A 19,119-nucleotide genomic window follows, 5' to 3' on the forward strand; every position below is an offset into this window, starting at 1 on the left:
ATTTATTTTAACTGAACAACTAAAATAGTTAAATTAAATATACCTATTAATTTTTTTTTTTATTATTATTAGGTGGAATCCATGGCAACATTGTCCATTGGGTGTGAGGTGGTAGGGTAGTGAGCTTTTTGTATAGATTTAGTAGGTTTTTATGTAGGTAGGATTGTAACATGTGTTTGTGTTAGTGTGGCAAGGATGGGTTGCTAAAAACCCGAGTGATCACCCATCCGGGAGCTATAGGAACGTCGGCCGGCAAGTACACTCAAAGCGTTTCCGCTGATTTAGAGTACGACCGCGCCTCTCCAAGCCACCATATTAATATCATAATTATTGTATTATTGTTATTCATAATTATCTATTTATTTATTTATTTATTATGAATGTGATTTATTTTTTTCTAAATTTAGCTCAATTTATCGTATTATTTATAGGCTATTTTGTAATAGTAAGGTAAATATTTAATAAATATCCTTACAGAAATATGGGTTGACAAACAATCACTTAGAATCTTTTTTCGTGAGCAATGTCTTATTTTCTTATCGTTGAATTCAAATATTTAAAATGAATATTAAACTGATCTACTCGAGGTGAAGTAGAAAGGTACATTCAACAACTACTATATTTTTTTTTATTACTTTGTTCACATGGCAATTAAATAATAAAAATTACAACAAGCCTCACATCAAAAACCATATACTTCAGTTAAATATACAGTAATTTGGTCATAGTTGGTAATTACTAATTACTAGTTATCTAATAATCTGAGCATTTTAATATACTTAGAATTAAACTTATAGGAATTAGCTGTGCCTACGTAGTTTTACATCGTCATATCGATACCCACTTGTTTTATGGTATAATAGAATATAAAAATATTTTAATTAATACCCTCTTAGAATTCAGAATACTTGTCAGATAACAGTCAATCGTCCTATAAGTAACAATAGCAAAAGTACCACCCTGACTTTTAAAATAATTTTTTAGTAAAAACCAATTACTTCAAACGATTTAAAATTTCAATAGACAATAGGTAACACACATTCTAACTGACTTTAAAACAAAAAAATTGACAATATTTGTATATAATATAACCATTTTGTTAGTGGTCTGTAAATAATATTTACAATGTTTTGATATTACCCCTAAGTTTTTTAAGTTGATTGGAAGCGTTAATTTTCAGTCTTTATCACAGATACAAATCTACATTATTGTACTAAATAGTCGACTCCGCATATTATTGCACATTAAAGTGATAAGTGATCAACAAACGTTTTCAATAAAATAATTTCTGAATACTGGCTAATGGCTGACAGAAAAAATAATAAAATATATGCTTAAATAGGTATAAATAATGTATTACCTAAATGGCTATAATACTTTGGTTTTGTTAATTTGTTATTCATTTGTTTATTAAATACATATACGTCATACACCCAATGTTGTTATAACTGTTATAAAAACTAATATTAATCGTATGTACTGTTTATCGGGGGTTTTTTTTTTATATTTATATTTTTCCAAAGTTATTAATTTTGAATATTTTAGTTATTTATAATATAATTAATTACTTTCTAAAAATGAAAATTTTAAAAAATCTTCTTACAAATCACAGTTATTCTTTAGGTAATTGTTATGCTTAATATATTATTAGGCCTTCGTGTCAACAGTGTAATGGGGATGAGTGAGGTTTTTGACTACCTATGTGTTTGAGACTGAGAAAAAGTGATAGGTACCTACAGGTGTACATTTAAAGACCGCATCAACATTCATCGGGCATTAATAATATCCAAATTGCTATAATAAGTCATAATAACCTAGCAACCTATAACATTTATGATTTTAAAATTGTCGTTATCATTATTTATCGTTACAAACACGGCTTTAGATAGAAATTTCTATTATCTAAAGCCGTGGTTACAAACACTTACAAGTTAAACAATCCAACTATCGAATCCAACTCACATTCAGTTCCAGTGTGACCGGACCGTTGTGCAGTGTTGTCGACTCTTTCCTGCTCCAGACCGGAAACATAATATTGTACTATTGAAGAAAAATGTGGAAATTAAAAAGGCTGTACATAATTTATCATATATATACACCTGTATAGAACGTAAACAAACAATCGCTAGCTATATATTACACACAATATTGAGTAGCGTCAAAGAGAAGACTACCAAATATAATATTTTGTCGCTCTCCACCGTATAATCATCATGGACAACATTATTATTATTATTATGTGTTACATCGTTGCGGTTGATTACAAATTTACACCGTTTGCAATAATGACCTGTGATTGCCGTCGGAAAACATTGTTATTACCTATTATAATGGATTAATATTATTGTTTTAGTTTATTAGCATAATATATTCATAATGGGCCGGGACAATAGACGGCAATCAGCGGTGTTAGCGGCGGCGGTGACCCAGAAATGTCCAAAACTCGCTAAAAAATATAAATATATATATATCATTATTTGCAGTTCAAAATAAACCTAATATACTGATTGGCCGACCATCTGCAACTTAACTCATTGTGATACAAGCACCTACATAATATAACATGTGTACCGGATGATCCATTTAAGGTAAGACATTCATTACGGCGGTTTAAAACGATTAACCTTTTTTTTTACAAGTTAGTAAGATCATTCCAAATGTATATAATATATATAAGTGCATATAACCTATATTTTATATATATTGCTCACAGTTCGCAAAAAATTTAAATAAGTATAGATACTTATACTGAGACAATAAAACTATCTCTCCATAAAGTATTTTTATACAGATACTGATATTTAAACAAAAAACAAAATGTGTACGATAATATCAGAGAAAACAACGAATTATCTCTCAAACTAACTCTTCACTCCATATTATGTAGGTATCTATTTGCAGATAAACGCTAAAATTGTATGGAGTAATTTGAAAATTAAGCCTAAGGTAAGAATCCCATTTGTCCAGTATTTGAATGAAGTGGCCCGCTCCCAGAGACGAAAACCATTTGGGCGAATCGACCCAAAATATGGTCTGTTTGGGCGAGGGTTTAGTCAGCTAAAACTACCGTTTGGGCGAGAATTATTCAATTAAAAATACCGTTTGAGCGGTATGAAAATGCTTATAATATACACTCATCAATTAATCAAACAAAATTTTATAAAATAAAAATAATCTACAGTCAAAAATCATATAAAATATGAATAATTTATAATAAGCCAACAATTATAAATAAAATTACATATAATATAATTATAGTACAGATTTTTTTGTTTTTAATTAGTTTTATTACACAATCTGTAAATATATTATTTTAACAAATTACAATAAGCTTAAGTGTTGTAATAGATTAATAAAAAGGGACTGATGACTTGAACGAAGAATCCATCCAGTGATGGGACTTTTTGGAGTTGTGGATTGGTTTTATTCAGTCAGGAGGTCTTGAAACCATTTTCGCTTTAAACGTCTTCCGGGGTCATTTTGAATGCTGAGGGTAGATAAGTTTGAGATTAGAGGATTGCGGTGGTTGGAGAGATTTGAGTGGAATCGTTTATACAGTTTTGGCTACGAGTTGAACTGTTGGAATAGAGAGGTCCTTATGGAATGTATCGTTTGAGACGTAAAAAGGAGCTTTGGTAATTTGTCTAAGGCATTTAGATTGAAATATTTGAATTTTTTTTATGTTAGATGGTTTGGCTGAACCCCAAAGTTGTATACCATAAGACCATACGGGCTTTAGTAGTTATTTATATATAAGTATTATAGTACAGTTTAAAGTAATTTATTAGTCTGATATTTTAAACCTAAACATTTTTTGTATTCTAATTGGCTAATATTCCCTCTTTCATATTTATTCCATGTTTCTTGTTCAAACTCTTTTTTTTTTGTAATTTCTTTTCGTTGAGCGTTAGGGATATTTTTTTAAATGGAATTGATTTTAATCATATTTTCAGTTTGGATTTCTAATAATACTGCAATGACTTGACAATTGATGTACATGAGGGTGTGGTGTGTAAAATTGTTTGTTTAAGTGAAAATGAAATGGTTCTGGTCCATTTGTGGTTCTGGGATGGTCAAATATTGGTGATGACGCCCACAAATGAGGAGGGAACTCAGAGTTTTCGTCTATGTAGGTGTCCGAGACATATCGGAAAGTTGTACACATTCATTGTCGGCTGGTATAATTGATAACAACTCAGTAAATGCATCCCCTACTTCGGCTGGTGGCAAAAATGATAGACCGAAAAAAAATTATAATGAAAAACAATTTTAAGGAGTTTTGTGTAGGCAACCACTAGTGAACTATATAAACTATGTCGCCAGCCAAGCCATTATCAGTAAGACATGTGGATTACAGACAGATACATTTTAAGGGGTTCGAGATAGGCAATTTTTTTCGTTCCATGCTGTCACCATTGATTATAAATACTAGTATTTATAATCAATGCTGTCACTGATCGTCTTTGTGTGTAGTAAACTAGTAAATGATCATTATTCATTAGTGCATGTACACTAGTCATCAATCACCCGTATTATACATATTATACGCACCCACATGCACATGTAATTTAGTCATTCGATTAAAATATTCAAAACCAATTTATAGCCTTTATAGCCGTGAAATAGCTGTATGACTGACAAAAGTTTCAATGATTTCTTGCCGTTCAATTTAAAAAATGTAATGACAATTGAATTGTTAAACTAGATTACTTTGCATTGGTCGAAGCACTTTTTCAATTTTAGTAAATTCTTGACGAGAGTAAATATTTTACATTTTATAAATTTGTAGTTTGAATATTGAATATATTAAAAGATAAAAAATATATGCTCCAGCCATTGCAAAGTAAACTTGTTTACCAATCCTAACATCTTTGCTTTTTTTAAATCAAACCACTAGAAGTACCTTACATTTTGACAGTCTAAGGTTGTTTTGATGAAAAATTAATAGCTTTTGTAATCCTCGTAAGTTTCCGGTATTGTCGTAGGTACATAGTAGGTATTTATTATAATGGAAACTGGCCATAGTGCTTACAACCTATTAAGTAATATAATACACTGTTCAATAAATACTACTTATATACAGAGCACCTACTAGACACTAGTGTGCTATGTGTACACCTCAGATTGTCATAATTTCCGAGTATTAGGCACCAGCACGAGGATGTTAGATAATTTAAATTAAGCATTAAAATATTATTAAATGACAACTGTACAAGATTATTGAGCTATTAATTACTAAAAGAGACAACTACTATTCATGTGTTTCCAATTTAAATTAATAAAATTATAGGTACATGTTTAGTGATAATTTAAATTACCTATCTAACATATCTCATATGTTGGTACATGTTTAGTTAAAAACAAGAACTACATTTGTGATCAAAATATTGCAGATCGGACATCAGTTTGATACTTGATTCACACAGTCTGAACACTTGTACCCAAGAGGCAAGCCCACTGAAATGTATTTGCCTTGGTAACTCAATAGTTTTGTTGATGGGTTGATATGTATATTAGGGATATCTTCCAGTTCTCTTGCCATCCTTTGTAATTATATTTCACAAATGACATTGAACACTGGATCCCTATCTTTATCTATCTCAAAATCTGAGACATCTTGAACTGAAAAAGGACACACAAATGTAAGTACATTTTGTAATTTTAATTTTCATGATGGGTATTATCAAATATATTTTAATTAAAAACTAACTAGGAAACTATTCTGTGATAGGATGTTGCTGCTGAAGCCAATTTTGCACTTGAATGCCAAGTCTTAATATTCCTATAATTAACATATTATATTTTGTAAGTACTTAAATGTTATTATTTTGAGCTTAAGTATTTTAAATTTGATAAAATTCAAACTTTCAACAACTTATCTTAAACATTTTCCATAAGAATTTGTTCTGTTATATGTCCTTTAAACTATATACTTATTATGTCTTATGATATAGATCAGAGGTGGCCACTAACCTTAACTTTGGGAACCGCAAATGTATAAAGTTAATTCAAGGTGGGCCACATTGTAAAGCAATGTTTATAAAATGAAGATACATTTTTCATTTTAAATCAAATGAAGGAACTCTGTCATGATTGAAACACACAGTGATTATTTTTGGCTACACATATTAAAAGCACAGTCACCGCCGCTGTTGTGCCAATCTATACCTAATAACGACTGAAATGATGACGAAACCGACGGCAATAAAAACCACTATCTGACGGTTCTAATGAAATTATGTATTTATGAATTTTAGTCTAAGTCTGGTTCAAGAGCCACACAAAATTGATTTGAGAGCAACATGCGGCTCACGAGCCTCATTGTAGCCATCCCTGATATAGATTGTGTATTTCAAATTAAATTTAAAAAAAAAATAAGAATTTGTACTGAAATGTTATTTATACAAAATAATTATTAGATAATTACATATTGTCATTATGCACATGGAACTGTGAATATTTTAACTATTTTTGTTATTACCCTTCAATAATTTCAATGATCTGGGGTGGAATGATTTCATTGCGAACATTAATGACGTTGCAAACTTCACTTGGTCTTTGTTCTTAGAAATAAAATTTTTTATATAAACATTTTATGTTACCCAAAATAGTGAATTTTTTATGTATATTCACTTGAAAATAACTGACTATCTTTTTAATTCTTTTAGATGTATGTTTCATACACGTATCATAAGCCAAATTCTTTTACAAAAATTGTGCCCCGTAAGCAGTTGCTACACTAATTTTTCTATCAAGCTGAACGTAAGCCTGACATTAGCCTCTTAGAGCTGGTCTTTGTTGTATTCTTTCATACCATGTGCAATACTCTAGTTCAACTTTCAGTACCTAACGTTTCCATCGATATAATTTATTGAAGTATTTTAATTAATTGCATCAATTAGAAATTAGAGAAAAAGAAGAGTAGTATGTATATGATAGCAGATTAGTTTGGAATAATACTCAACTATTAGGGAACAATAAAGTATATTATTTAACATGAATCATAATATTTGAAAAATGTGGGATGATTTTCGTCAATTGTATCTACTAGATAAGTCATGTAATAAGTTTAAAGTTATACAAATTTACTATAACTTTTTTAAAAACTAACCAATTTAAAAAAAATAAATACATTTTTATTTTTAAAATATTTTTTTGGAGTAATCAAAATAATTATTGTGTGTATAAAATATTCAAATATGACTTAATTATATAAAGATGTTGATCATATTATTTTAGTGATCTTAAATTTAAATTTAGCTTACTGGTGAAATGCCAAATACCAGGACGCGGACTAGGCATAATGGTGTTCAAGTGGCGATGAAAAATCTCCTGGTTGTTTTTGGTTCTTCCTGACCAAGCCATGTGCACAAAAAGTTTCTGGTCCAACAACACATAATGTTAATTAATATTATTATAGATGAAGACTACTAAAGGTGGAATTATAAATAATATAATTATGTTTATGGTTTTCTTAAGAAAAAAATGTCTAACCGGGGTGACTGAATATGAACACTAAAACTTACAGAAAGAACAAAGTTTGCAAATAACTATTAAGACTTAATTTTTATTGTAATTTATTATTGAAATAGTAAAATTGAAATATTTGACTATCCATACAAATAAATGATTATAAAAATTGAATTTTGAAATTTTATTCTTGGGTAAAAAATGTCAAAAATTATTATTATGATTTACAACCTATTTTAACAGTTTTGTTTATTAAAAAAAATTTTAAAAATGAAATTAAAAGTAAAACTAATTCTTTTGGAATTCTCATATTAATCCACTGATTTTGAAAGTATGATACATATTGTTCAGCAACCTCAATGTTTGGAGAAAGCCTAGACTATTGACTATCACTTCAAAGCCTTCAATTATTTTGTTGGCTGGCATAAATGCTAGAGCTTTAGACATAGAAAACATAGTATGCACTGCATTGTCAGTCCTGAATATTTTCTTTGTAAACTAAAGTCTTTTGCATTTTTTTCAAGTGCCTATTAATATAAAAGTTAATGTTTAAGAAACTTGTTTTAGTTTCAATATTATTTAATATTTAATCATCAAACTGCACATTTCCACAAATTAAAATATCCACATTATACGTAATAAAATGAAAATTGTTAAATTTTTTAAGAAATCTTACTTGAGCCATAAAAACCCAGAATTTCTGCAATCTGACTCCTGGAACTATGTTGTTCAGCACTACCTGGTTATCAGTGACAATATTACTAGTAATAATACTTGGAAACAAGTCCAGTTATGATCTAATACACAGGTGTATGCCATTTAAGTTTAGCTGATCATTAGTGTGTATAAAATTAAAAATGCCTGTTAAAATAAATAAAATAGTTAGGTATTTAGTTTAAAAAAAAAATTGTATAATGTATTCAAATAAAGCATATAGCTATTCTATAGCTATTTATTAACATCTAAATAAAGTTTACCTGGTCCATGTACATGGCCATAATGATCTACAATTGTTCTGTTGGTGGAACAGAACAAGTGTCCTGCTTCAGCAGCATCCATATGTATTTTTTGAACAGAAGCAAAAAAGCTAAAAATTGTTTAAATTAAGATACATGTTAAATATACAATGAAGGAGTAAATTTACATTCTACAAACAGTTAAATTAAAATTACTCTTCCAGTGATGAAGAAATGAACACGGCTAATGATCTAGCATCAGGAGCGTCTATGACAAAATCTTTAAATATTGCTATTCTTGTCCTTTAACTGTTCTAAATAGATAACTGTAGCGAGCATCTACCCAAATCACCTGCATATTCCATAAGATCACCTGGTATTTTAGGTTAAGCTGCAGCACTTGTTCTTTCCATGGTTCTTAAAAAGGGTGTTAATTCTAAGCTATTTTCAGAACAATTTTTTTTTAGCCTTCTTTTCTAAACAGTTGACGTGTAAGATACAAAGACAATAAATCTCGCAATAAATAAATGTAGTATTTTTAAAAAATAGAAAGTTTTGCTTCTGCCACTTCATGATTGTAAAATGAAAAAAAAATTACTTCTTTGACTTCTCTTCTTCAAAAATAACTCGGTATGTGGGGTACATTTTATACTGTGCTTTTATGTGCCATTGTAAATTTCTCTGTTTTACATAAACTAGTACCAAGTAACTCCTGTTGGGACCACATGTGTGAGTAAGCTTCTCGTAAAATATGTTTTCCACAATGAGACCTATAAAAAATTGGTAAGTCAAAATTGTTTCACAAAAATTATTATATTTATTACATAAGATCCGAGATAAAAACTTATTTCAATAATTAAACTCGTTGAGTGTATTTACTATTTATACTATTTACCTCCCTATGAACACTTATATTATTCAAATTGTATTTACTAAAACCATTATTAAAAATTTTTGTTTAAGTTAAATTATAATGTTTTAAAAAATATTAAATTACAATATCATGATATGCGTAGTGTATTTTTCACACCCTGAGAGTGAAACAGGTATTTATCAATCATACTACAGTCCTTTTAAAATTACTTAATTATATACTAAATAGTAAATACTTCAACTATCCAACCTCACTCAATTTGTGTACTTGATTTTATAATAGTTCACTAAAATTTTTTTTTTTTAATTGATCTTAAGCTTGGCAACTATGGCCTAACGGCTTTATAAAAATTTATTAAGTATAAAATATTTAATTACCTGTTGCATGAAAGTTTGTTGTTAAACATTGTAATGATTTATAATTGGTCCTAGAACATTTAAGTAAAAATATCCATTGTTACAATGGAAAATTAACTGTTTGATCTGAGGCCTTCACTTGTGACGAATTCCATTATTTAAATATTCACGTCAATATTTAAATTATTGAATATAATGGTCAATGGATAGAAAACGAGTAAAACAAATGTGTACGAAATAAGTAGATCAACTCTGTTAAAACCTTAAGACACCGAGAAAATAGAAATGATCAATGTTCTATTGTTACTGGGTCCTGATCGCGCTTTCATATTTTTCAAAGTAACCTTGCAGTAACAAATTGCCCCAGTGCCACTTTTAAAGAAGGGGCCCTATTTTTTTCTTTAGTTTTACACTTAACCTTATAAACAAAATTTTTTAAATTATCAAATAATATTATTCTAACATATTTCATAAGTATCAAATGAATTAAAAAATATAATGTCTAAGTGCTAAGTTTGTATTGTTATTAGTTTGTTATATTAAAATATATGCATATTTTATGTTTCCATAAAAATTATACTAATGAATTTCTTAAGACTTTGGTGAAGCCGAAAAAATAAATACCTATGAAGTATAAACAACATCAAATCTCAAGCTGCGGATCACAGATATAGATAATAGTTAAATATTGTTTAGCCTTAACTTTAAGAAATCTATTATCTATTGATACATTTTCGACTTTTACTGAAAACGGAGTTACACCTTTCGGTACCGCTCTACAAAGACCGACAGCTTAAAAAAAACTAACCTAACCTACGATTTCAAAACGTACGAACCGAATTCGCGTACAAACCGCATATCCAAGGGTCTTAAAAGAAATAAACTATACGAATAGAGCACAGATGGCGCTTATAAAGAAAAAACGGATAGAAAAAAAACCAAAAATGAGGAAATAACATTTGATGGTCGCGATCGCAAAGCGTACGAAATGATTTCGAGTGAAAACCGCACATCAGTGACTTTTAAAAAAAACGGCCTACGCAAATTGAGTACAAGCGGCGACGAATATAGGTCAAAGAGTCGAAAAATCGATTAAAAACGTAAATTTTTTCGAAAAAAGGCACAAAAATTAATAAAATAAAATTGAATTGATAAGGACAAAACGTTATAACAGATTTGATAACAGAATAACGAATTACATAATCTCCACTAGTGGGCGCCACCGTATCTTAAAATAATATGACGTAAATATAATTGTCACGAACCAAGGAGAATTTATAAATTTATAAATCCACCTTGTCATGAACACAAGCATAAAAAAATGGACTGAGCGTTCCAAGTTCCAACCTCTTCGCCATCAATAAATCCATCCATAATATTTCGTGACTATAAGTTATAGCAAATACTATATACGACGTCGTATATAGTATTTGGTTATAGTACATTTTGACGAAATCAGGGGTGTGGCATTGATGTATGGTGAAATATGGTGAAATCGCCCCCAAATAATATGTGTAAAATAATAAAATTATGAAATTTCTGAACTAGTACTCAAGTTGACATTTCTTGCAACACTGATTCTGATTTCTATTTGTGTTCTTGTTAGGTATCATTGACCGGCGCACCATGACAAATATTTGTCATAAAGCGTCGGTCCTCATCGGTAGGTATTTGGTCACTCAACCGGTCCTTCGTCGTCGAAACTCATAATTATTTAATGATTCAAAAAAAAAGTGCTTTCATAAAAATATGTTTGTACTTTAAATATCTATACACCATACAATAATTAAATTAAATACGAAAATAATAATTTGTTTTCATATTTTTTTGGGGCTTAAATTTAATTTTTAAACTTAAAATAAATTTTTAATGTCACGAAAAATATGCTATCCAAGTGTCATAGCAGAGGCATATTTTATTTCCAAGCATGAAATTTTTAAAATACCTACGTGACATCGAATAATACAATAATAGGCAAATAAACGCGGTCGTCGCTTCTCCGTGGACCCCGCTATCGTAGAATGTACCAATAATCAAATAACTAATACACACCTAATAATATGAAACAGACCAACGTTTTTGTATAATTTATACTAATATACATTATAACCGTACAACTTTTATGACAGGAGATAGGAACAATTAAAATCTAAAATCTATTGACAAAAATGTGTACAATAATGGACAAAAGACTTTAAGTGATCAAGAATCAAGATCTTGATGCTTGATCCACTATTAAGTGTCAGTGGCGCCAGGCCTATGATTGGCGCAGGTAATGACCTAAATATTTTTATTGTTAGGCCGTCATATGGGCATTGACCAGTTGCGCCCAAAACAAAATTTGTATTTTAGGGTCAGTACGCCAATTGCGCTTTCATTCAAATTTCCCTACCAGCTTCTTTCAGATATGAAAATATTGTTGTTCGATCTAATCCCATAGACAGTATCAACATAAGCAACCAAACAATCTACACACTAAAATGCTTGAAAATTAAAAACTTATTTATTGATCAATTGATTACTGGTTAAAGTGATTGGTGGTTAAAATATATTTTCATATCAAATATGATTGATTCATTTCCCATCCGAATATTTTTGTCTTTTTAAAAACAATTATCATTGAGAAATTCAAATCTGGCGGAAAAATATTTTTTTACAACAGTGTGTTATTATTACTGTAAAAATTAATGTAAAAATTACTTATTTGTATTATATTATATTATTATGTACCATGTAGATATTATGTATAATGAACTCCCGAAAAAAATCAGTTAATGTATTCATTTATTATATAATTATACATTTATAACTAACCAACAAGTTTTCCTCAAGTATATTGTAAAATGTTTTGAGCACAATTGTTCTATAGACCCGAAAATTCTTAAAGGGCGATTGGTTTATCGACCCTAAAGGCCTAAAATGTTTAGAGCCCAATAGCGGCAATAGCCAATAGGTACATGAAAAGATCATTTTAAGCGCAATATTGGTAAACTGCAGTTAATATGGAAATTCTACAGGGTGCACTCGACCCACTATTATTGAAAAAAACCGGTCCTATACTATTTTTTATTGAATTTTTATTTAATTTAAAATAGGTAAAGATTACTAGGCCTCACTGAGTATTAAACTCGCGAGGAGACCTAGAAATAATGCATACATTTTATAAAATTCTTCTTAATTTTACTTTAAATACTGCAATACACAATGTAATGTAAAAGCAGAAATTCAATATTATGAATTTAAACAGCAAATAATTAAACAAATTATATAAAAAATAAAATAGAAAATAATATTTAAATACTGAAGCATCATATTCACGGAGAAGCCAATGGGTCATGCATTTTTTTAATACTGGAAGAGACATATTAACCACTTCTCTGGGAATTATGTTATGTATTTGTGTCCCAATTAAATCATACATTTTACGACATCCCGTTTTTTGGAGAAATGTTATTGAATTAGTAGCATACCTTATGTTAACTTTGTGATTTAAAGTGGATGATAGATTATGTTTTTTTAGGTAAGTGGTACAAGTTTTTATATATAAATTATTTATATTGAGTAGGTACATTAAATTCTTCATATACTTATTTGTTACAACCTAAACTATTAGAATTTTATTTTTGACTTTTGGTCACTCATCAAACAACATAATAATAACAGACAACGGTGATATATGTTTTTAATATGTTAATTTATTAGAGGCAATATTAATATTGTACTACTATGGTAATACATTGTACTTTAAAGTTTAATTCATAAATCATAGATTAAATTTAGTGTACAATTGATGTAATATAACTATCCAAAAATGCTTTAAAATAGTGAAAGTGCTCTTAAAATGCTTTTAAAAACAACAATGTAATTTAAAAATGATTTAACAATTCTTGAGCAAACACGAAATAAACCCGATTACTATGTAACACCAACTGACTAAATAGTTGTTATTGGTTAAGTTCAGAAAATCATAAATATTATAGTACGGATGAAAAGTGATAAATGGTCACAACTCAATTTTTTGAATAACTGATTAAATTTAACCTTAAAAATAATAACGTATATCATGTATAAATATTAAATGTGCACTAAAAATTAATAAAATGACCTAGTATAATTGTCAAAAACACCAAAACTAATAAAAATGTCAACTTAATTAAAACAAAAATAATTAACAAAACAAAATAAATAAAGTAGGTACCAAAAACTAACATTAGGATTTAGGGTAAATTGATCTTTGCAATACGTGCATGGGTACAGTTTTACTGTTACACTAATATACATTTGCATTCGTATTTTCTCATCTTGATGGCTGTGTTCCGGGTGCAAGAGAGAGTACATTTCTATTGAAAGAATAATGTAACTTTGTATACATGATTGTAGTACATCTCCAGTAGTGTATTCCGCATATTTTAGGAAGCTACACAGACATTTTTAAATGTAAAATTATACACCAAAACTATAAATTAGTAAAAAATAATTTAAGGAAAGAGCAATCTAAAAAATATTGAATATTATGAACCGTATAATCTTCATACAGTTTTACTAGAATTCTTCTATTTACTGAATACTTATTTCAATTTTAATTAACCCCACCTATCACCAATATGGTTTTTCTAATGTGCATTAAAATCTTAATGTTTTTACCTTCATGTTAAAAATATTTTGTACATGTACACATACACATCAAGTGAAATATAGCATCAGCAGTTCACCATAAAGTATAAACTAAAAAATTCTACAAACATTTATTTTTTTATGCTTTATATTCACAACCTCTTGAATTATTGGGAGGTGTATCGTGTATGATTAAGAATTTCTTTTCAGAGACATGCCAGGTTGCCTGACTAGGTCAAAAGACTGTACTGCAAACGATGTCCACCAATTTAATATAAGAAAAGGAAAAATATTTAATTTAAAAATGATAATAATATCCGTAATAGTAGAGAAGTGTTCAAAACCTACTCTAATCTAATGTTTATTAGATTCGGTCGCATATGACATACATGAATAAACTTGCATTCAAGTTATTCAAGTGTAGTGATATTATAAATACCTATATTGATCATTATAATTTATTGGCCAACATGTTTCAGGTCAATAGGAAAATAGTCTTAGAAATAAATAAAAGACAAAACTATCAAATCTCACTCTGCAATATTAAAACAGGAAATCAAAATGTGAAATTAAATTTATTAAAGGTATAAAAGTCATTAACATTATATTTTTTATTGACAGAGGAGGTAAGTGTTCATATGGATTATGATTATATAGTCAAGTAAAGCACATTGATGGTGTGGTTGTGTACAGTCCTGAGTCCACAACATTGTTAATGGAGCTGCCTATTTGATTGCACAATAGAAATTCTATTTAATAGAAGAGGTAAGAGGTTAGTTAAAATTAAGTGTTAACTAATCTAAACTCTTAACGAGTGATGTACATTTTAGACATTTAAGATTTAACATTCAAGAAATTTCTCAAATTTAAAAATTAAATTTTATTTTTTAATAGAACTTACCTTTTTACTTAAGGTGTGTAAAATTTTTAAATATTTATTGAATTCTGAATTATATTTCATAACATTAAAAATATACCGTACAAATCGTGTTAATTTAAATATTTTGTTTTTTATCACAATTCATAAGTACAGAGGTACCTACCTAATTAATTTACCTATTATTATACCTACTTACCTAATGATAATATTCATACTTCATATTTGAACGGTAGTATAACATAAGCAGTATTGCTATTTTATCACAACAAAATTAATGTTTAAAAAATATATAACATTACCCCTTTTATCTTGGAAATTTCCGTAGGTCAGAAATTTCTTACTTACATCATTACCCTAATTTATTGATAAATTAAAAATAAACAATCTGTCTAAATATGTTTTTATAAAAGAAGTCAACTATGAATAATACAATTAATGTTTAAATAGTTATTTCAAATTTTAAATTACCTACTAATAGGTATAATATTGACTTGTTTATATTATTAAGAAAAAATTCAATTTAAAAAAGTTTTGATAAAAAAAAAATTGTATAGTCATGCTTAAAAATATTCGAACTGTTCTGAGCTTAAAGGTTGAAAATTCAATAGTTCAAAACTATGTCATTAATAAATGAATAACAAAGTAAGATACATTGTGTAAAATACTAATATATAAATACTTACAAAAATTAACAAACTATCAAAAAAAAAAAAATATTTTTAAATGTATTTAATAAATATAATATAAATATATAATATATAAATATTAGTGTCCGTGTCCGTAATAGGAGTCCGTTAAAATGTTATAGACAGGTCAAAATACATTAGAATGCCTATCTTTTTGCTGGGACTTGGTCATTTTGTCCGTTAATAGGGGTGCCCGTTAAGTCAGGTTTAACTGTATATCTATAATATTATTTTATTCACTATTCAGTATTGCCGTATGCCCGTATAATGTACCCATAGGTAATATAATTATGTATGATAAATAATAATAATATAAATATATAATACATATTGTAAGTTAAGGTTTCTTTTACCAAAATGAAATATTTGATAATAAAAAGATAAAAAATATTTTTAAGGTACATACAAATGTTATTAGTACGTATACCCATAAATATATTTACTAATACACCACTGCACATCTGCATGTACCACGGGGATACGCCAAACCAAAGCTATTCCGAGCTCAAGTACAATTATAGTGCACCTGTTTAAATGTGGTTTAAAATCGTACATTATTGTGTCATCACTCATCATGTACGAAAGGCACGAAACCACGTACCTATTGAGACGCGTGCTATTATAGTGCGGGTCAACTACCTATTACCCACACATACCTGAACATTCGAAATTCCCAGGTTTGGGACCTGCGACGACAAGAGAGAATGAGACATCGAAAGCGATGATAACCCCTCAAGGTAAAACCAGAGTGATGAATGTGACTTCTAAACAATCGAACTCATCTATTGTTTTTTAACTCAAGCTAACCTAACCTTTGAACACGTAAAAGAAATCGGTTGAGTCAATCTTTATAGAAACTTGAAACATAGATGGAAAATTAATACGTGATTAATCTTTCTGTAAATGAAGATTTTTACCGGACTTACAATTTAAAATTGTAGATATAAGGTTTTGATTGAAAAAAATCGGTGTTTTACATGAGAATAAAGTTAATTCTACATTTCAAGTATAATCATTAGGTAATCGCTCCTAACAAAATGTTATTGACCAATGATTTTTTTTAGATTTTTTCAATGTCACCAATCATTATGCATTTATGCATGCATTTGGGTAAGGTATTATTACTAAATAACAAATGTTTAGTGCTAAGAATCAAAAAAAATAAATATTTACTTCATAGTACAATAAAAAATAGTATTTTTTAAACGCTATTACTTATAATTGGTTTCAAATAGAATATTAGGTATCCTAAGTGGCATCCTACGCCTACTAATATAGTAAGTGTATAGGTATTAAATAATGCGTGAACCACACACTGTCCGGTTACAGCTGCATCGGTAAAAAACCGCCTAGTTCGACCGCATCATGCTGCTGTCCACGACAGCCGCAGCGGTTATTTTAGAATAGTGTATTCGGTCTAATTCAAAACGATCGGTATTTCAATCCGGTGTGTACTAGTTGCGGTCATAATCAAAAATTACATACTAGTTGCGGTCACCCCTCAAAAAGGTTACATACTAGTTGCGGTCATCCATCAAAAAGGTTACATACTAGTTGCGGTCATTCAAATAATAATAACTAAGTATACTAAAATAATATAATAAAATATAGTTTATATGATAATTAAATATGAAATTAATATTTCGTTTATTTATTGAATTTAGAAAAATGTATTAATCAACATTTTCCTTCCCATTTATATCGAAAAGATAAAAGACTTAGGACTGTCTACACTATTATTTTTTGTGTAGTTATGGTTAAAAATGTTGATACCTACTTATGTTTATATTACGTGGTTAAACTTGTGTCAAAATATAGTATATAATAGTAAACTTGTGTCAAAATATAATATATAATAGTATAATAATAATTTAAAATTTTAAAATTTTGTAGGTATAAATTTAAAGGAAATTTTATTTATAAACTTTACAGATAAGTAGTGGTGTTCCCACATATATACACTGTGTGCATTATATACAACTATGATAAGCTATGACCGCAACTAAGATATTACCTAAATTGGTGTGACCGCAACTGTTATATCTGTTTATCTCAAAAATCGTCATGACCGCAACCAGTATGCAGCCTTTCAATCGAACCGGACAACCGGATGATTTCTACCTCTGCGGTTGGATTCTGTGCAAAACCGGACAGTAACTGGACAGTGTCTTCCCAGCCTTATGAACTACCTATTATTTATTTCCATATTAATTAATAATTAACTTAAGTAAGTTCATATTGGATATTGGAATCCGAGTTAAATTAAATGTTCTGGACAAACAGTCTGCATGGACTTCATTACATTAATTGTAATTCATATTAATATTATTAATTAGATAATATTCGTAGCATTTTACAGTTCTGAGCGGACGAAAAATATCACGATTTAAATCCAAAAGTACAAATGTTTACAGCGTAGAAGGCTGCATAAAATATTATGTACAATAGTCAATATGTCTCTTTAGCTGATTATCTATGGTCCAGGTGGACATTGTGCTGTGTCGCGGCCGTCAGATTAGTGATTACAATATCACAACAAAAACAATTCGTCGAACTAAGCATTAAAAACGGTTTAATAAAAAAAAAACAGATCTTTAAGCACTATAAAGATGTGATATCATAAATACGAGTAAATGCTAGGTAAATTGAAATAATTGAATAGTACTTTACACTTATTTTGTTTCAATAATTTATTTACTTGTCGAGGAATTACATACTTTATATGAAGTGGCACACGGAGTAACTTGAATAAAATAAACAAAAGGCGTTAGATGTTCATTATAGTTTAAAATATTTAAATAGACATATCTACTCAGAATAATTTCACTCCGAGTAAATCAATTATTATTTATTAAACAAAATAAGTGTTCATCAATTCAATTTACTTAGCATTTATTTATTTACAGTTTATTGGAGAACTCTTTTATCATTATGTTTATTTTTTTATTCAGAAAGTACTTTTCTTTATTTTTCATTCTTTTTTTGTAAGCTTTGGCTGGCATATTTATAAGTCCGAACACGGTAATAAGTAATAACATACTGTCTAATATACAATAGACTAATTTATATATTATAATTTATAAAATTAATTTAATTTAATTTAATAAGCGATAATCGTAATAATCGATAAACGAAACAAATAATAAATACTCGAATGTGAGATAGCAATAATTTTGTGCTGCGTACACGAAATGAAGTGGAGGAACAGGTCGGCACAACAACGCGAGACGTGGCCGCCGTGATTTCAGATTTCATTATAATTTCTCATTAAAATTTTTGCACG

At 28.7% G+C, this 19,119-nt stretch overlaps 1 pseudogene; it reads right to left on the reverse strand.

The window, feature by feature from the left end:
* Positions 1-3,297: 3,297 nt before the first annotated feature.
* Positions 3,298-10,114, reverse strand: LOC111041149 (annotated as a pseudogene).
* Positions 10,115-19,119: the final 9,005 nt, after the last annotated feature.

The sequence above is a fragment of the Myzus persicae genome, unplaced genomic scaffold, assembly GCF_001856785.1.
Source record: "Myzus persicae strain clone G006 unplaced genomic scaffold, MPER_G0061.0, whole genome shotgun sequence".
Lineage (NCBI taxonomy): Eukaryota > Metazoa > Arthropoda > Insecta > Hemiptera > Aphididae > Myzus > Myzus persicae.